The following is a 20,173-nucleotide window of genomic DNA, read 5'->3' as shown; positions in this document are numbered from 1 at the left end:
AACCCAAAAAAGTGTTTGGGGAAGAGAAAGAACCAGGGGCTTGTAAGACAAAAGCCACAAGGTTGTTAAAGTTGCCACGTAAGAATTATGATTGACTCTGATGCAAGTCAGGGATTATTTGTCCGTAAAGAATCATGAGTTGGGCTTCCCTGGTGGCGCAGTGGTTGAGAGTCCTCCTGCTGATGCAGGGGACACGGGTTCGTGCCCCAGTCCAGGAGGATCCCACATGCCGCGGAGCGGCTGGGCCTGTGAGCCATGGCCGCTGAGCCTGCGCATCCGGAGCCTGTGCTCCGCAACGGGAGAGGCCACAACAGTGAGAGGCCAGCGTACCGCAAAAAAAAAAAAAAAAATCATGAGTTATTTTAGGATAAGGGTTGGATAAGTGTCTTGAGTAGGACAGTAAGTGGTCAAAAGGTCAGATTCCATACGGGCTGAGATGTGGATTAAGTCACTCTTCCTCTGCGGTCTCGGCTCAGAGAACTCTCTTAGCAATAGTGATTCCATTTTGATTTTCCTTTCGCAGTACCCAAATTTCCTTAAGTGTTTATTTTTATATTCCACCACAGGGATTATAAAATACACAAAAAGTTGAAAACAACTGATTTACCAAATCACTGCCATTGACTTGTATAACTAGAAACTCTCCCCAAATATTGCTTCTTGTGTAACAGATTTAACATGCTTGTGGTTCTAACTCTGTTATAATAGCCATGTTCCTGTTCTGCTAAATATAGGTAAAGCCATGCCAAAAAGGCTCAGATATTTTCTTTGAAACTGCATTAAATAATGCTAAATATGAGATTCATGACTAAAATGCTATTTCAGGAAATTGCCAGTCTGTCTTAGGCTGGATGGCATCTCATCAAATTCGATGTAATCTGTTTGCTGACTGGAGAGAGAGAAAATATTGCCGCTCTATCGCAATTTACACAAACATTAAATTGAATCATATGAAATTACTGTTTTTGTAAGTCAAAAATATTTGAATGCTGGCAATTCCATATGGTTTAAACTATTAAATGAATGTATTAGTAAACAGACTCAAATCAAACAAGCTAAATTACTCTAGTACCTTTTTAAAAATGAAATTTATTATGTAGATAAATAGTAGTATAGCTTCCAGGTTATTGAAAATAATCAAGCAGGTAAAAGATAAGTTGAAGTTAAAACTTTGTGTATTATTGTCTTTGTTGATTTTCTTCAACCTTCCTCAGACATAAATTTGTTTTATTCTCTACAGTGAATTTGTACATGTTAAGTAAATGTGTTATATAAATGAATAACAATCACAAATCATGAATTTTGTGTGTCTATTTAAAATCTTGTAACATGATATATACTGTAAATGAGTTCATTGTATATATTATAAGGGTTGGGCCAGGTGTAGCTGCAGCATAATAGAAATATCCTTGGAACTAGAATAAAAGTCTTTCTTGGGTTAGAGGCCAGATCTACCACTTGCTTTAAAAAGTGGGGTAGGGCTTCCCTGGTGGCGCAGTGGTTGAGAGTCTGCCTGCCGATGCAGGGGACATGGGTTCGTGCCCCAGTCCAGGAGGATCCCACATACCGCGGAGTGGCTGGGCCCATGAGCCATGGCCGCTGAGCCTGCTTGTCTGGAGCCTGTGCTCCGCAACGGGAGAGACCACAACAGTGAGAGGCCCTCGGACCGCAAAAAAAAAAAAAAAAAGTGGGGAAAATATTAATACTGACCACCTAAAATTGTTGTAAGGTTCAAATGAGATAATGTATATGTAAGTATCTGTAAATCATTAAACGCTGTAAAATATCATGGTATTCGAAATAATACATGCTGAGGATTCACCATCTGTGCATGAACAGACTAACATTTCTAGAATACTAACTGGGTACTTTTTTTTTTTAACTCACAAACAGAACTAGTCTATGCATTGAGAAATGTTTACTATTTCTTAAAAAAATAGATAGCTAATAAGTATGAAAGATTAATGTGAAAAAACAAGTCTATTAATAAAATAAATAGCAATGTAAAAATGATTAACAGTGACATTTCAAATAGTTGTTTTTCATTTAAAGAATGATTACAATCTTTACTCCTCACTTTTGCCCAAACTTCTTTGTATTGGGGAGTATAAAGTATTTTTCATTCAGGTATTCTCATAAGAATGTTTTGTTGTTGTTGTTTTCTCCAAATGAGCTAATGAATCAGATGATGTCAGGAGGTAAAACACACACTAAGGTTATGGCTTCTATATCAAGGATATTACAAATAGTACATGTCCACTGCGTCTATATCAAGGGTATTACAAATAGTACGTGTCCACTGCTTCTATATCAAGGGTATTACAAATAGTATATGTCCACTGCACAATTACTGTTACTTTTTTATTTGCATTACACTTTAAGAGCATTTCAGTGTCATTAAAAATTATTTTGTGAGTGTGATTAGTGAGATAGAAAGTGATAAACTTTCATATTTTTACTTAATTTACTTCTGTATTATTTCTTTCATTAGCATTTCTCCTTTAAGAGAGGAACAAACACATGAATAGGTATTTTCAATATTTTTGGTCATTGCCTGGAAATAGAAACAGTCCAGAGAACTATGAGAATGCTTTGAGGGTTCAAGGATGCTGGGAGGGCTGTTGAGGCTTCTTAGAGAAGAGGGCGTGTAAGCCGAGCCTTGAATAATGAATAGATTTACCCATGGAAGAGTGAGGGGCGTGGATCTTTGAGTGTCGGGATGGCAGATGGGAAGGGGAGAGAAAGATGTGCAAGGAAGAGGAAACAGCATGGACAAAGCGGCAAAGGCATGCACCACATGGTGTGGAATTAGAATTATAATCACTTTAGTAATTTTAGAATATAAAAATTTAAGAGCAGGAATGCAAGAACCCTTCCTAACGATGGATAATCCTATGTCCATGGTTCCTTCCAGGTGGAGGAACTTACGTTGATGTAACACATTTTTCTTTCCACCACCACCTGATATCTCTCTAGGGTTGTATAGGGGTGATTTATTTAAGTTTGGAAAGAGAAATTAGAAATGTGTAGCCCTGCTCCCTTCTCTCTATTCTTGGTTTAGAGCCAGGTCAACTGCAGGGCATTATCTGTTCTCCTATGTTTTTCTCCGTGTCTTGTTCGCAGAGATAGATCTTGTCTCTAAGCCAAGGCTGGCGGGGTGGGGTGTTGAGTGGCAGGAAGTAGGATGTAGTTTTAAAGGGATTGACTTAAGTTAAGATTATTAGAAAGTGTATTAGGCTATAAATTTTCAGAAATAATTGGGGAGAAGACTTTGGGGGAGCAAAATATATACTGTAGAGGTTTTAGGCCAAGTCCCCTAGATTCGGGTCTTGGACATTATTATTTGGGGAATTAGTCTTTGTGGAAGCTTGCATTAGTCAGCAAGACTTGTTTTTACAGTCATGCAGTTGACTTATAATTCTTGCAGGCTGGGAAAGGGACTTTGATTTTTGTCTTAAGGGATTTTAACCTTGATAGCTGGTCAGACTATAACTTAAAAAAATTATTTTGTTGAAGTATAGCTGACGTACAATATTATATGTTGCAAGTATACAATATTGTGATTCACGATTTTAAAGTTTATACTCCATTTATAGTTATTATAAAATATACTGCCTGTGTTGCACTGTATATCCTTGTAGCTTATTTTACATATAATAGTTTGTACCTTTTTTTTTTGCGGTACGCGGGCCTCTCACTGTTGTGACCTCTCCCGTTGCGGAGCACAGGCTCTGGATGCGCAGGCTCAGCGGCCATGGCTCACGGGCCCAGCCGCTCCACGGCATGTGGGATCTTCCCGGACCCGGGCACGAACCCATTTCCCCTGCATCGGCAGGTGGACTCTCAACCACTGCGCCTCCAGGGAAGCCCAGTATCTCTAATTTTTATGTGGGTTTATAGACCTTTTTAAATAGTTAACATTTAAATTGAAAGCAGAAGTCTGAAAAAAATCTAAATATACACTTGATTTTTCATTATATTTTTCATTCTAGAATGTTTTTCTTAAAAGATGGTTCATTAAAAATTGCTTAGATAAATAGGATAATGATAAAATATATATGTAAGGTAACAGAATAGTAATTTAGTGGACACTTTTGTACTTACCACTCAGTTTATGAAATAGAAGTTTACCATTACCTTTAATACCTCAATAAGTTTCTGGTCTGTGTATAATTTTTGCCTTTTGTTAAAATGTGATCACATGTTCATCCTTAGGTAAACAAAATATCTAGCCTTAATCTACTGATTAACAAAGCCCAGCTCTGCCAAAGGTCAAGTGTTTATTTATGGTGTAGAGAAGTGGGATGATTGGTCTTGACCCTCTACTGTGTGCCATTGGTCAATTTTTTTCCTATTCTATTGTCACAGTTTTAGTTATTACGGTTTTGGAATCTTAACACAAATTCATGATATTTTAATGTTCATTTTTTGTTTCTTTTCCTCCACATCCTGGTAGAATGTCTCAATTTTGCCTTTTATTTCACTGAATCTATTTTCTAAAGGTCAGTTCCGCTTTCTTTAGCATCTGATACATACTCTGACTCAGCTATGGAAATTTTAAATTTTCTGGCAATTTTTTTAAGTCTCACGTTGTTATTATATCCTGTAATTTCCTTGTAAAGAGATGGCTTCCATGGCATATAAACACGAATATCTACTAAGAAAAAGAAAGAAAGTGATTTTAATACAAAGAAGATTAAAACATCACTCTTCCTAAATAAACAAAGATGTGGATGTATTCTGTTTAGAGTGCCCTGCCAAACATCTGCCAATATTTTCTGATTCCAGGGATAAATCCTTATTAGGGAGTCTGTATTCCTAATACGAAATCATTTGGGTGATATATCAGATAGGCTATGAACCAATCTACCCCAAAACTTAAAGGCGTAAAACACAACACTTATTAGGCTGTCTATTACAGGTCAAAAATTGGAGCTGGGCTTAGCAGGATGATCTTCTTTCTTGCCTGAGCCTACTCATTAGGTTGCCATTCGCGCCAGGTGAGCTAGGGGTTGGCTAGTTCAGCACAGTTTTACGTGGACAACTCATCTCTGCTCCATCTGGTCTCTCATCACCCTCAGGCTAGCTTGGGCTGGTTCGTGAGACAGCAGAGCAAATTTCCAGGAGAAAGCAGAAGTGCGCTAGGACTCTTGAACACAGCATTGCTCTACTGCATCCCATGGATCTAAGCAAGTAGCAAGACCAGCCAGATTCAAAAGGAGGGAAAGAAGACTCTACCTCTTCATGGCAGGCAGGCAAAGTCACCTTGCAAAGGGCAGGATACAGAGAGGAGTCCAGGATTGTGGCTATTTTTTTGCATTCTATCACAGGGAATGTTCTGTTTCTCGAGTATTGATGTACATTTTAAATCGGTTCCGTGTTGTTGTTGATTTCTCTATGTTTATTTTCAAGCTAGGAAAGGTCTAGTCAAAGCTGTTGGGCATATTTTAAAAGGGTATTTAAATTGCCCTTCTCTCTGTTCTCAGCCTACCTGCTCAACAGCCTAACTGAACCTACATTTCTTCACAATATTCTCCCCTTGAGAAGCCTGGTTTTCTTGTGTGGTGAATCTTTTTCTAATCTTCTTGCTAATATTTTGCTAAGAAGTTGAGAAAGCCTGCATTAGGGATGACTAGCCATTTTAACTGGGGCACTTAGCTTGTTATTAAGATAGCTATTTCTCATTCCAGGTCAGCAGGTTGTAGGTTATATTCATTTGCTCTCACAATGACTGCCAGAATACCGTGTTTTGACTACTGCTTACTAGAACTTAATTTCCTGGTGAATTACCTTACGAGCAAAACCCGGATTTCTTGAGTTCAATTTCTTACAAGATAATTCATCTTTGTCCCACGCTCCTTGCTACCTGACTGAGACCTGATATTGTTTCTGAGCTGGCAGTGTTTGAATTGGTTCTTGTTTCCCCTTTTGAACCTACATCCATCAGGCTGTTAGTATAGACATCCACATTTACATAACTAATGGCAATCCTGCTTGGTGTCATTTCAGTTTGTGCTATGACTCGAGATCTCTTTTACACACTGGTGACCTTCCAAATTTCACTTCTGTTAATTTGATCTGCAGATCCTTCAAATTCAAACTGCAGGATTCCTGCCTGTTCAGGGAAATGCTCTCAAGACTCTTGTCTATACCAGTTTCTGCTAATTATTATTATTATTTTTTATTTTGCTTTTATTCATGACCTCAGCTGTTCATTTACTATCTTATTGATTTAACAACCTTTACTCTAATATGTAGGCATCCTTACGGCCTCACTCCTTTTTATTTACCATGGAAGCTATGAAAACTCGTGCTGATTGTATCAGAAAACTCTGCTGTGTTTCCTAAGAGAGTGCTGGGGCCCACACTGAACCACCGAATTGTCTGTTTTGATGGAACTGACTCATTCTTTAAGGTAAACTTCCATTCCTTTTAGTGAGATAAGTAGATTTTGCTTATTTTTTAAAAATTAATTAATTGAACTACTGATTGTTTTTAAAAATTAATTAATTGAACTACTGGTTGTTAAAAATTAATTAATTGAACTACTGTTATTTTTTAAAAATTAATTAATTGAACTACTGGTTGTTTGGATGGATTGACTTGTGTTTTGGGTTTAGGATTTAAGTCTCTGGTTTCCCATTTTATCAATAATAATCAGAAATGTCTAGGTAGCAGTCATCACGAGGAGCTCGGTGGGTTTTATTTAACATTTAGGAATTCATTACTTTCTCTCATTAGCATTCTTATGCCCCCGTGAAATGCGCCTGCCGTTTAGGCACAGGGTGTTGAACAGGACTCCAGCGTCAGGCTACTGATTCTGTTCCTTTCTACCTGGCTGTTGAGCCTCAGTTTCTTCATCTGTAAACCTTGAGTAATATCCATTCACAGAGTCATGGGGGATGTAGCAGATGCAGAGCACCGATAACTGTCTGGTAGAGGGGAAAAACACTCACTAAATTCTGGCTATCTTCCCTATTTTCATCCTATAAATGGTGTAAAATAGATGGAAAGTCAGGAAAAGATGTCCATTTTGACCTCACCAAGAACCATTTCTTTCTGGGACTCCTCTGAATCCCCTTGGACTGTTTGGCTTTGCTCCAGGCTGCTGGGTTTCACTCTTCTGACTCGTTTAGGATTTTGCTGTTGGTGGCAGAAACATTGCAGAACCCCCTGCTGTTTGGGAACTATGAGCAATAGGGTTTGTAGCAAGGGCATCAAAAGGTGAAAACCACTGCCAGGCCAGGTAGAGGTGCCAGGCCCTGGGCTTTGCTCTGGGGACCGCAGCCCTTCTGCCTCCTACACCAGGGAAAAGTGTGTTTCCACCCCTCATAGTAAAGCAGATAAACTCAATAGCCCTCAGAGAAGGCTGCTCCCAGCATCCCTAAATACAAGAAAATCATGATTTCTTGTACCGATAAAGTACCAGGAAAAGTAATAAAGGAATAAACAGAAGACAAAAATCTCCTGTTTTGATGGAATTGTTATAGCCTAAATTTGCTGATGAGCACATCTTATTAAGAGGAGCATGGAGTAGTGGAAACGACACAAAACCAAACATTTAAAGGAAATAGACCATGCAAGTAGCCACTCAGTGCACTCCCTTCTTTGAGACTGAGTCTCTATACCTGTAAAATTAGGTGCTGATTTATGATCTCTCAATTCTTATTGCTCTGACATTCCTTGACTCTAAAGCACAAGAATGTGTTTGTGTTACGGCAGGAGGTCTCTCTGGAAAGGCTTTAGATCAATGGTGGAACCCATTCAGCATCACCGTTGGCAGAAACCATGATGAGTATGATTTAGCCTGCTTCCCAGAGCTCCTGCAAAAGATGTTCAGTCAAATTCCTGGGGCATCTGAACCAGTGCCTGGCCTTAGGTTTAGCCTTCTTCCAGAGCTGCTAAGTGGTACCTTTGTGACCTGTGTTAATCATGAGTTTGGCACTTCGGGAAGCATATTAGCTCACTGATACCTCTGTACCAAGACCAGGTTTGCTTTGTGAGAATAAATGGACATGGGAAAGAAATATATTCTTCATTTCATGCAAGTGTATGAATCACTGTCTGCCACATAAGTATGGAAGATATCAAGATCAAATTGTGTCCCTGAAGCATCAATCGGTCAACCCATCAATCAGTCAATCAATGTATGTGTATGTGTGTGCATATGAAGAATTCTAAGTACATAATTAGACAATATGGTAGATATTAGACCAGCTCCGTGTCGGCAGCATGCCTAAGGAATTAGACATTCAGTCCTACTCCGTGGGATATAAACCAAAATACGTTGACACTTACCCTGTGCATACACTCTAAAAATACAGGGTTTTTTGTTGTTGTTGTTGTTAGCATAAGAGTGGCCTAGAATTTCTCTCTAGATCCAAGAAGACACGACTTTCTTATAAGGAGATAGAGCTTCTGATAGGATTATATTAACTTTAAAAACACAGGGCAGCCTCCTAAGAAATGCCACAGGGAAAATCTGTTTCAGATGAGGAGTTGACACTACAGATTTGCAGAGGAAAATTGCCTTCATCTAAGTTGCTGTATGGTTACCACTCTCCCAACACACACACACACACACACACACACCACACACACACACAAGCTCAAACACAAATGAACATGCATACACATGCATGTAAATGTACACATATGTTCACATACATACTTGCTTAATTTGCATCATTGTATAGCAGCCAAAACCAGGCTTTGGCAGTAGACAGACTTAAATTGAAATTCTATGACCTTGATTTGGTTAGTCTCTTGATAAATCCAGAATGTCAATAGTATTTACATTATAGAGTTGTTAGAGTGCTATGTAAGATATCACATTGTATTAGGGTTCTTCCGAGAAACAGAACCAATGGGATGTGTGTATGTGGAGAGAGAGAGAGAGAGAGAGAGAGAGATTAATTTAAAGGAATTATCTCATGTGATTGTGGAGTCTTGGCAAGAACAAAATCCACAGGGTAGGCTGACGGGCTGGAGACCAAAACAAGAGGTATATAGTTTGAGACTAAAGGCAGTTCGCTGGCAGAATTCTATCTTGCCCAGGGGGTTCAGTCTTGGTTCTATTAAATTTTCAACTAATTAGATGAGGCCCACTCACCTTAGGGAGGGTAATCTTACCAGAAGTCTACTGATTTGAATGTTAGGTTTCATATAAAAAAATACCTTCACAGGTACATCCAGAACGATACTTGACCAAATATTATGGGCACTGTGGCCAAGTTGACACATAGATTAACCATCATGTACATGTGAATAACTGCTTAACAGTGTGCCTGACACATAGTAAATACTCATGAAGTGTTAGCCATTACTTTAGGTTGTCACAAAAGGGCTTCATTTGACAGCAATTTTGTCTCAGACTATATAGGACTACCAGAAGAATCAGAACCAAAAGATGTAACTTGAATTAGAATTGTTAAACTCCTTGAACTCATAGATTAGAGTTTTTTCAGGCTTGGCCTGCAGCGTTATAGCAGACTGAGCAGGATAAATTGGAGTTTGGGGTTCCCTTCCTGTCTTTCTGCTACTAATTACTCTCTCCAAAGGTTTTTAGATGTAATTGGATGTCAGTTTTCTCTTTCACTTGAACCTTCTCTTGCAGTTTTGGACTTAGGTCTCCAAACAGGCTGAAAGTTTGGTTTTTTTGTTTGTTTTTTTAAATATGATTGCACTCACTCAAAAATATCAAAAGATAAGGTAATTAGCCAAAGTGATGATTACATCTTAATACTCTTGGAAATTACCTTGAAAATATGTAGATAACAATTATATCCCTGTTTTTTTCACTTTTGTTGAATCGGATCAACAAGAGCAAAAATAACCATTGAAAATTGTTGATCTTGTAATTTGAGCTTTTTGAAGGTAATGTTCAGTAACCTGTTCAACTAATCAAATCACCGAAGCGGACATCTATTTCTAAGGCAGCTGCTAAAAGTAAGAAATTAATTATTGAAAAGCTTATCTTGGGCTCTTTTCATCATTGTGCGGTACATCTCTTTATTTTTAGCTTTTTGGTAAAGAATGATGAAAGTGACTATTTTTTCAGAAGATTTGATATCGACTCCCCCCCAAAAAAAAGCATTCCAAGGCCTTCTTATCAAGTGTCTGTACAACAATAGAGCAAATCAAATTCACCATTTTTACTGTACTCTTAGCATAGCAAGATCTAAATCACTTTATTTAAAAGAAAATTATCAGAACCTTTACATAATAAAGACTTTGTTGATGTGTAGACTTGACATGAAAGGAAAAAATATGGCCAAATAGTATATATTCTGTGGATAATGCTTTACATACGTGGATGATGGTCTTCAGGATGAGTGAGCAGTTCAAGCTTAAAATTAGCCCCCGAATGGAATTAAAGAAAAAAAAAATTAGGTAATTTCTCATGGGTAATGAATAGCTACAACGCATGGCAGAGTAAATACAAATAACACGTTTCACATGCAGGACAAATTCTTAATTGTGCCACTCTTAGGTCTTCTGGAAAGATGTGGCAGTGTGGAACTTTACCAGCTCCTGTTCAATCTGCCCACTGGGTAACCTGCTTGGGCCTGATGGAATCTCCTACTCAAGGGAGAACCAGCTCAGAGAACTATTACGATGAAGATCCCATGGGCTCTAAGAATGGGGTAAGCAATGTTTTTATGTAGAGCTGCTAAAAATGGAGTGAGCCAGAGGATATAAGGATGCTTGAGGAAGAGAGTTGGGGTGACCAGCTCAAAGAAGCCTTATTCAGGTGGGGTGGGTGTGGCCAAGTAGCAGAAAATACTTTCCAGGGAAGTTAAGATTGAGGGAAATAATTTTCCAGGTGGCTAGGTAGCATTGCATAGAATGATATAAGGGTTGGAGAGTTCTGGATCTAAAGTATTTTGGGTGCCAGTGCTGTGAAATTGACAGGTTGCAGGGATGAAGTGTGCAGTGTTCGATCAGACACAGTGAGAACCTAATCTTACTTTAATTTATACTTACAACTTTAAAGACCATCAATAATTCATGGTTTTCATCATCATATAATCCAGAGAGACACTAAATTTTTTATAGTTTCCCTAGTTCAAAGGCAGAAGAAGTAATGAGTCCATTTGACTTTTTAAACAATGTGAAACTATAACACATTCCATAATTCATTTTTTTAATGTGTAGTTTCATATATATGTGAAGGTATGTAGTTTCATATAAGTGAATATATATTCTATTCATATAAAATGATATATGAATATAATATATATAAGATACAAATATATTTCAATATGTAGTTTCATATATATATTTCAGGTAAATACTTGTTCTGATGTTTTGCTTGCTTTTTCTTCTTTGGGAACACGAATTATACATATGTTGAACCTTCTCTTTCTACCTATTATATTTGGTATTTTCTCAAAGTATTTAATATTTAAATTTATTTTATATTTTTATTTAAAAAGTTTTTTGTCAGCTTCTATTTCCCTTGAAACATTTGTTTGTGTGTGTGTGTGTGTGTGTGTGTGTTCATTTTGGTTTAGACTTCATTTTTTTTAAAAATCTGTTTTTTATTGATTTCTAAAACCCATTTTTGAATTTTACTGTTTATCATTTATGTTGTACTTCCATATTTTGTATGGTTTTTCTTTATATATTTCTATATATTTGGAAATATTGGGTTGCAATTTTCATCAATTTCTAGGCAGATCTTGCTGGCATGACTTAATTGTAGGGATGTTATTCTAATCCTTATTCTCTTTTGTTATAATACCTTTTAAAAATATTTCACTGCAGATATTTCTGTTGATTATTTTTTAATTACATTCTTTTATCCTGTTTCCTTAGAAGGGAGAAGTTGGTCATAAATGCTCTTTTAACCTCTTCTGTTATTTTGTGAAGTCTTAAACCATATTCTCATACTTGAGAGATTTCCTTATTATTTTCTCCACTTTTATTTGGACATTCTGTCTTTCTTCTTCTATTGCCTCGGTTTTGTTCAATTTCAAATCAATTTCCAAAAAGTTTCTCTGTGGCTGCTGTTTGTCCCGGGGCCTCTGGCAGATTGGTTTAGAGAATTCTTAATACCCAGATGGCTTCAGTCCTTCAGACTTTACCACAGACTCCTTCTACTCACCTGTGAGCATGTAGAACCACTCCTTAGTTCAGAAGGTTGGCCCACTATTGAGACTCTACTGATAATTTTAAGGTTTTCTGATACTTTGGTTCATCAGACTCAGTTTCTTCCCTGTTTCCTCCCACATGGATGTTGATACCATGCAGACATTACAGTTGGTGATGTTTTTTGCCCCTTCATATTATTGAGTCATGGGGATACTTTGCTCCTTGTCTTTAATGTAATTTTTTATGGGTTTTTGGTTTTGTTTTCCTAGTTGCTTTGATTTTATGATGAGGTTCCAGGAGATTAAAAAACTATACCACCACTGCTATTTTCTCAGTGTTGACTGAATATATCAATATCTTATGCAAATAGTGTTCTGCAGAACACTTATTGGGAAATAATAATGTCAGTTACTTCAAACTTATTTTTCAAAGTGATCTTTCCAAGCTCTTTATTTTCTTGGTGAAGACTTCCCCAACTACCCTAATTGCTTTCTGGGAGTTAAGAGGCCATTACAGAAGAGAGTTTAGAAAATAGATCTGTATTTGGATCTTGGTTTTACTCTTTACAAAATGTGTAAGGTTGGGCCACTGTTTGAGCTGTGCCTCATGAAATAATAAAATGAGATTATTTCCCTCAAGTTTCTGGCATAAGGTGTGGAATGTACAAGATATTCAACATATTTTATATTGTCTCTTTCATGTTGTACTCTTTCCTTTCAATATTACTATGATTGCTTTCATACCTGAGTTAGATTGGATTGCCTATGAGGGCAGAAAATGTATCTGTCTTATTCTTTGCTCTATTCTCATAGACTTACATAGACTGGAACACAGCACTCAGAATATATTGAACAAATTAACCGAACTTGTAATTATTTTGTAATCTTTCTTCTCTTATACTAAAAATAACAGCTTATATTTAATGAGTGCATATTAGGTTGCTAGAGCTGTTCTTAACATGTTGTGTGTAGTTTCTTATTTCAATGTCACAATGCACCTACAAGGTAGGTACTGTTATCATCTGTACTAGATAGCTGAAGAAATTGGGACCCAGAGAAGTTGAGAAACTCACCTTAAATTAATAAATTGCCTAAGCATGTGGTTAAATAGTGAATTCTTTAGATGCAAGGTGTGTGTCTTATTATATTTTGTATATACAGTGCCTAAGTTAGAATATGCCTGAATCCTTGCATAAATGTCTGAATGGATCAATTAGTGGAATACAGTTCCATTACAATAGAATATATTGGCTGGGTCTTAATGATTTTTTTTAATTAATTAATAAATTTTTATTTTTTGGCTGCGTTGGGTCTTTGTTGCTGTGCACGGGCTTTCTCTAGTTGCGGCAAGCGGGGGCTACTCTTCGTCGTGGTGCGTGGACTTCTCCTTGCGGTGGCTTCTCCTGTTGTGGAGCATGGGCTCTAGGCACGTGGGCTCAGTAGTTGTGGCATGCGGGCTCAGTAGTTGTGGCTCGTATGCTCTAGAGTGCAGGCTCAGTAGTTGTGGTGCATGGGCTTAGTTGCTCCGCAGCATGTGAGATCTTCCCGGACCAGGGCTCGAACCCATGTCTCCTGCATTGGCAGGCGGATTCTTAATCACTACACCACCAGGGAAGCCCAATGATTCTTAATATTCTTAATGCATCAGATTATGATTTTCTCATGATATTGCTATGAATAGTTAGAATTTTTACCTGAAGGTTATAACGTGATGCCTATTTGATATAACTTTGGGTAAACTGAGCAGGTACTAAGCCACTTTTAAAATTGCAGTGTTGAAAATTGCATAATCTTTATTATGAATTACTAAGCCCTACCTCATTAAAACTACTAAAGTATAGTAATGATAATGAGAGTCATATCCTGCATTTCTGTGCTGTTTTGTACTCTGCATTGTTCAAAGGAGCAGAAACTTACAGTAAGATGAATGACATAACACAGTGGTAATCTTATATAGGAAACAAGGTACAATTAGCTCAAACTTGTATAACGTGGTACTAAATGGGGCATAGCCGAATACGTCGTGCAAGTATTTAATATGAGGAAAATTTACTCTGTGGAAACTGTGGGCATTAAAAACTAATATTTCTGATTAAAATTTCCTCTCCCTTTTGCACCCCCAGCCAGCTAGTACTCAGCCAAGTAGAGGTGTTAGAGAGAAACAAAAAGGGGTGGGGAAGGTTTGTGCACAAGATTTAATCATAGACAAAAGTACATTTAAACTTCTTTGAAATTTCTTTTGTGTGTTATTTTCTGATGTTTTCAAAATAAAACAAGTGACAGGTATTGTGGGTGTTGTGGAGATGGAATTTAATGTTAGAAAGGAAATAAAATATATGCAGTGAATAACCAGCCTGCTAAATACAGGCCTTGGAACTCAAGAGTTGTACTGTAGTGTATGTGATTTTTCTATAGAGTTATTTGTCTAATCCCCATAGGTCAAATCTGTGACCTTCGTCCCTAAACTGATTAGGTAGTAATTAGATATAAAAAATAGTGAGATTTGAGATTAAACTGAAATAAAATTTCACTCATTTGCATGCTTGGTCTCTTTAAATAATCCATGCTAATTTCTCCATGGTATAATGGTTATTTATTTTTTTGCCTCCCCAGCATCCATTTCTCTCTAGGACCATGGTCTTCCTTTTGGATGTCTCCCTTTCTTCATTAACCCATTTGTTTAGGTGGAATTAACCTCACTCTACTTCCAGGAGTTGACAATGATTTAGTCTACACCATTTGATGTACTCCCTCCTTTTAACCTAACCAATTGCTGTATACAAATCAGCCAATGAGTTGTGAGATGTATGTTGAATCTTCTGAGAAAGAGGAGCTTCCTCTCTTCCCTTAGGTGCTAAGAGGTTAGGATTTGAGGTTGAGAACTTCTATAGTCATTTTTCTACCCTGAAGCAAGAGTGGGGACAGCTGTGTTGAGCCTGGTTTTGTTAAAGGGGAAAGTTTGTAGAGCCTGAAGGCAGAAGAGAGAATCAGAGAGAAACCAGGCTCCTAGCTAATGTAACTAGAGCACCTAGATTTTGCGAGCCAATAAATTCTCTTTTTTCAGTTGAGACTTTTACTTGCAACACAGAGTCCTTCATGATAGTTACGGGCAGTCTGAAGGAATATCATATACAATGACCAGGAAACCAGGGAGAATCAACCTCAGTGGAGATAATGTTTTAGGTGAAAATCATCTTGATATTTTAAATTCTGATTGGTTAACTCACAAGGATGTAAGTTGAAGTAGCATAGTGTGTAGATGCCTACACATCACAGAAGGAAAGAGTAGTGGTATACTCTGCATTGAATGAAGTAACACAAAGCCTTAAGTTTGCAAGCCATTCTTCCCTTTGTTTGAGTATAGACACATTTTGTGAGTAGTAACATGTCTGTGTAAAGACGTGATGTGTCTCTTTAAAATAGATGGGATAAGAATAATAGAATCTCTGGCTAATGGTTTTTCAGTGCCTAAGAAAGTTTGGCTGCAAGTAAAAGAAATCAAACTCAAAACAGCTTTGTTATCTTATATAATAAATTAAGTGATTCCAGGTTTAATTTATTCAAAGACTTGGTTATATGATCAGGGACCCAGGTGCTTTTCATTTTTTCTCTCTGCCAACTTTACAATGTTGGTTTGTTTTCTTAGGTTAGCTTCTCTTGTGGCCCTAAGATGGCTTGTTGCAATTCCAAGCATCTTGTGCAGATAATTTCATCCAGAGATAGGAATAGAAGTCTCTCTTTATATATCTCTATTTAAAAGTAAACAAAACTATAGGCTCTCAGCAGAATCACATTCATGGTTCAGAATGGTGTCACATACCTTATTTATAAACCAATCACCAGCAAGAGAAAATAAATTATCTTGATTGGCATAGACAGATGCACATTTATTCCCCATGCTGGGGAGAAACTTCTTCCCTCATCAGTGGCCATATGGAAAGGAACTGCTCTTTAAAGACCTGGTTCTGCCTGCAAGGAACAAGGCGAGGCAGAGATAATAGATTTGTTTCTATCACAGGGTTTTGGCCTACTTGGTAAAAATCATTTGAATCTAATTTCTCTCTGGTTCTGTGGCAACAGCCTCAGTTCAATTTTCTTTGATAACTGCCTATCACTTGCTGCTGAAATTGAAAAGAAGCATGCTTCTTGTGACAGTTTTGTTATACACTTGTATTGTCCCAGAAAGCACAGGAGTACAATCTTTCCAGAGCATATATTGCTTTAATCCAATCACATTCTAACTGTCCCTTTTGTCTGGATTGATAGTAATGAGGGAAGAGGTTCAGCCATACTAATCATCATAAACCAATTAATTAGCAAATTCCATTTTGCAACTGACCCAACAATTCCCTTATCTTCCCCTCCCCCTTTGATAAATGGGACGGTTATTTGAATATATTGACTTAATCTTTTTTCTTTCTTTCTTTCTTTCTTTTTTTCTGAATCATTGTACCTCCTTTGCTAGGCAGGACTCACGAAGAGATATAACTTAGAAAGTAGTCAGAATTGCTTAGGAAAGATCTGCACTAACACTTTAAAAACACTGAACATGAATGTATCTAAATAAAATATGATTTAATTCTACTCTACATACTGATATTTCTTGTCCTTGGCAGGAAGACTGGCAATGTTCCCCAAGGTAATTTTAAAGTGATGAGCTTACAAACCCTATTAAATATATACTTGTCCTTGGCATTCTTATGGCCATCATATATTACAGTAGAGATATTTCTCAAATAAATGTAGTTAAGATCAGATTTCTATCAATATGTATGTACTTAAAACAAGGTTGACCTGGCATCCTGGCTGCAGATTTTGCTGATGTACCTGAAATAATCATATCTACTTGTTATATAAGATTTGAATTTGATTAGAAAGCACCCGATGTTATTCTTTCAAATGTGCTGGCTTATATCCCAGGTTCTTTCAGAGTAGTATATAAATGGCAGTGAGCGGGCCTTAGTTTAGTCAACTGGTTAGGCTTGTTGAGTCTGGAGGGTCAAGGGATGTGGCTAGAGACTGAATATTTTTGTTGCCCAAAATTCACATGATGAAACCTAATTCCCACTGTGATCGTATTTGCAGGTGCGGCCTATAGGAGGTGATGAGGTCATGAGGGCGGAGCCCTCGTGAGTGGAGCTAGCGTCCTTATAAAAGAGATGCCTCCATGCTCTGTTGCTCCTTCTGCCACGGATGGAAACAGCAGTGAGAAGACAGCCAGCTGTCTCAGAGCCAGGAAGAGTGATCACACAAGACGCCTAGTCCACCCTGTTGCCTTGACCTTGGGCTGCCCAGCCTCCAGAACTGTGAGAACTAATTGTTTGTTATTTAAGGCAGCCAGTCTATGGTATTTTTGTTATAGCAGCTAGAACAGATTAAATCTTTCACTTGAGCAACTCATCTGTTCACAGGAACTAGGGCTACCTGTTGCTAGTAGATGTTGGCCAAAGGAAAAATATCTGCATTTGAAAGGCTTTACTACTTTATGTCTTCTTTCTTCTTTTCAGTGACCCTCGATGCCCAAATTTACCCTTTTTAGATCTCATTATCTCCAGTAGTTCTTCCCAAACTTTGATGTGTACTTGAAGCACTTGGAGATCGTGTTAAAACAATTTTAATTCAGTGGGTCCGAATGCGTTCCAACCTGAGAGTTTGCATTTCTAACAAGCTCCCAGGTGATGTTGATCATGCTGTTCGATGAACCACACTTTGAGTGGCGTGATCTAACACCCCTGTACCCTTCCTTTTTCATATTGAAAAGAGAAGGGTAACTTTCTTATGGAAGTTCCACATCCCACTCCCTCAGAACTTTGCTAAATGACTAACAGTTATGTAGGCATTAGAGGTGGGACTGTGCTTATGTTCAATTAATGCTTTGAGTCCTTGAAGTTTCCTTTACTTACATTCAGTAGTGATTTATGATATGGTTACGGAGAGTTGTTTTTGCCCCAGTAAAGGTCTGCTGCTGCTTAAGGTTTGTTCATACTCTATTTTCTCTTGTCCCCAGAGAAGAATCATGTGAACAACACAATAAGAAAAAAGGATATTATAAACAGATGTAGACATAGTATGTCGTAGTAACTTTTAACCCTATCGCCACATTGCAGTGCTCCAGAGAACTCAAAAAATAGAACAGCTAGATAAAATACAGGATGCCCAGTTTACTTTGAATTTCAGACAATGACTTTTTTTTAGTATTCGTAAGTCCTATGCAATGTTTGGGACATACTGTATAATCTTGGTAATGATTAGTTGAAATGAATTGATTATATTAATGGCTAAAAATCATTTTGTCTGACTCAATCTAAATGATCTAGCCAAGGCTAGAATTTAGGCTGTTTTAAACATGTCATCAATTGGCTGTCATGTGTGAACCCTACACTTTTAACGAGCATGTTTCCACCTCCTCAAGGCGAGTAAATGGGTTTGACAATAATTTCGTCTACCTCTTCTCTAGTTCTTTGCAACTTAATTGACTTGTGGCTGAAACCAATTGTTAGTTCTGACCAATTGTCAGTTGAGGCAGTGATAGAATATAAAATCCTACTAAGATTTGCTACATCAAAATATCTTAAGTTGGGCTATGGCCTACATTCCCAAAATACAGAGAATTCAAGTATTTGGGGGGAAACTCCTTATGGTGTTTTGAAAAACCCTGAAAAATCATCTACTTGTCCTAGATTTCTTTCCTCCAGAAACTTCTATAGGTATCAAGAATCTGTGTGGGATTGTTATGCTGGGAAGAAAAACTTTTCCTCTATCAATGTAGGTCTTGTGGTTGGCGTCCTATGAATCAACTGACAATGGGCAGATTAATAGGAGAAAAGTTGAATACCAACGTGGGACTACTCAGTAGTGAGTAACTCGAAATAGACAGAGTTAAGGGTTTATGTATCAGCGTAACAAAAGGGGTGGTGGTAACTAGGACTTCATTGGGGAAATATGGAAGGCTCTATGGGGCCTTTTCATCTTGTTGCTAGTGAACAGTCTCCTTAGCTGGAAGCTCTCCTGTAGTGGAGGGAGGTTTATGGCAGCTAACCCTACACCTCTCCTGCTGAGGATCAATCTCCCAAATAGGAAACTCGGGCTAGGCTGGGGGTGACAGTAAGGGCAGCTGTATTTTCAGGATCTTCTGCTTTAGTAGATATGGGAAGTTCCCATAAAATTTCTTTCTGCTGATCCCTTCAGTGACCTTACATTATGAGCAAGTACACTCTTAGGATGACCACAAAAGAATATTTCAGGTAACAGATCTTAATTAAAAAAGAATTCCAGAAGTTAGATATTATGTAGTGTCCAAAACACTGTGTGGGAGGTAACTTTAGGGATGATGTAAGGGACAAAGAAAAGGATGGGAGAAAATGCCATTTTCTCCCTTAACTTTCAGGGTGTATTTATGAGGCGTTAAGGATGTATAGCAGGTGTGAGGGACTAGATAATCAATGCATTCTGAATGAAAACCAGATGGTACTAAATGGACCCTTGCAGCTGTACCCTATTTCATTTCTATCTCCAACCATCCATGGCTTTCAGCAAGCACAATTTATGAAATTAAGTAGATCTAACACAGAATTATTGCAGCTATGATTTAAGTTTGTATGAAGATGCCTCCTAATTACAAGAGTCCTTGGGTATTAAGGAAGGTCTGAGGCAAGAAGCAGTAGGAAGAGACATTTGGATATAAAATTTAACTGGAAAGAAATATCTCTCCATTTAAAATGTGGTTTATTTATTCCTTCTTTATTGCCTTGCACTAAAGTCTTAGGAGAAGCTTTGGCAATAATTACAAAACAATACATATTCTTACCCAACATCTGTACTATCATAAAAAGATCCTTTGTTTACAATGTAAAGTAATATTTTCACATAAACACTTTATCTTTTCTAGCAGCATATCCAGTAATGTTTTAGCATATTTGTAGAAGTACACAGGAGATAAAGGAATGTTCTAAACAGGTAGGGACAGCTTGGTGGAATTGTAAAAGTTGACTTTAGCCTTATTCACCTTGGTAGGAAAAGAGGGAAAAGAAATCACCTTCTCCCTGTTATCTGATTGCACTATCATAGGCTGTTTTGCT

The 20,173-nt window shown here is 37.6% G+C and overlaps 1 long non-coding RNA gene across 1 annotated transcript in view; it reads left to right on the top strand.

The window, feature by feature from the left end:
* The first annotated feature begins 10,435 nt into the window (after positions 1-10,435).
* Positions 10,436-20,173, top strand: part of LOC307189782 — a 91,414-nt gene continuing 81,676 nt past the window's right edge. The window contains exons 1-2 of the long non-coding RNA XR_013829314.1: positions 10,436-10,646; positions 17,181-17,401. This is a non-coding gene — a long non-coding RNA (uncharacterized lncRNA). The remainder of the gene's footprint in view (positions 10,647-17,180; positions 17,402-20,173) is intronic.

The sequence above is a fragment of the Stenella coeruleoalba genome, assembly GCF_951394435.1.
Source record: "Stenella coeruleoalba genome assembly, chromosome: 8".
NCBI lineage: Eukaryota > Metazoa > Chordata > Mammalia > Artiodactyla > Delphinidae > Stenella > Stenella coeruleoalba.
The sequence above is the reverse complement of the archived record's forward strand: the minus strand, read 5'-3'. Positions and strand labels throughout refer to the sequence as shown.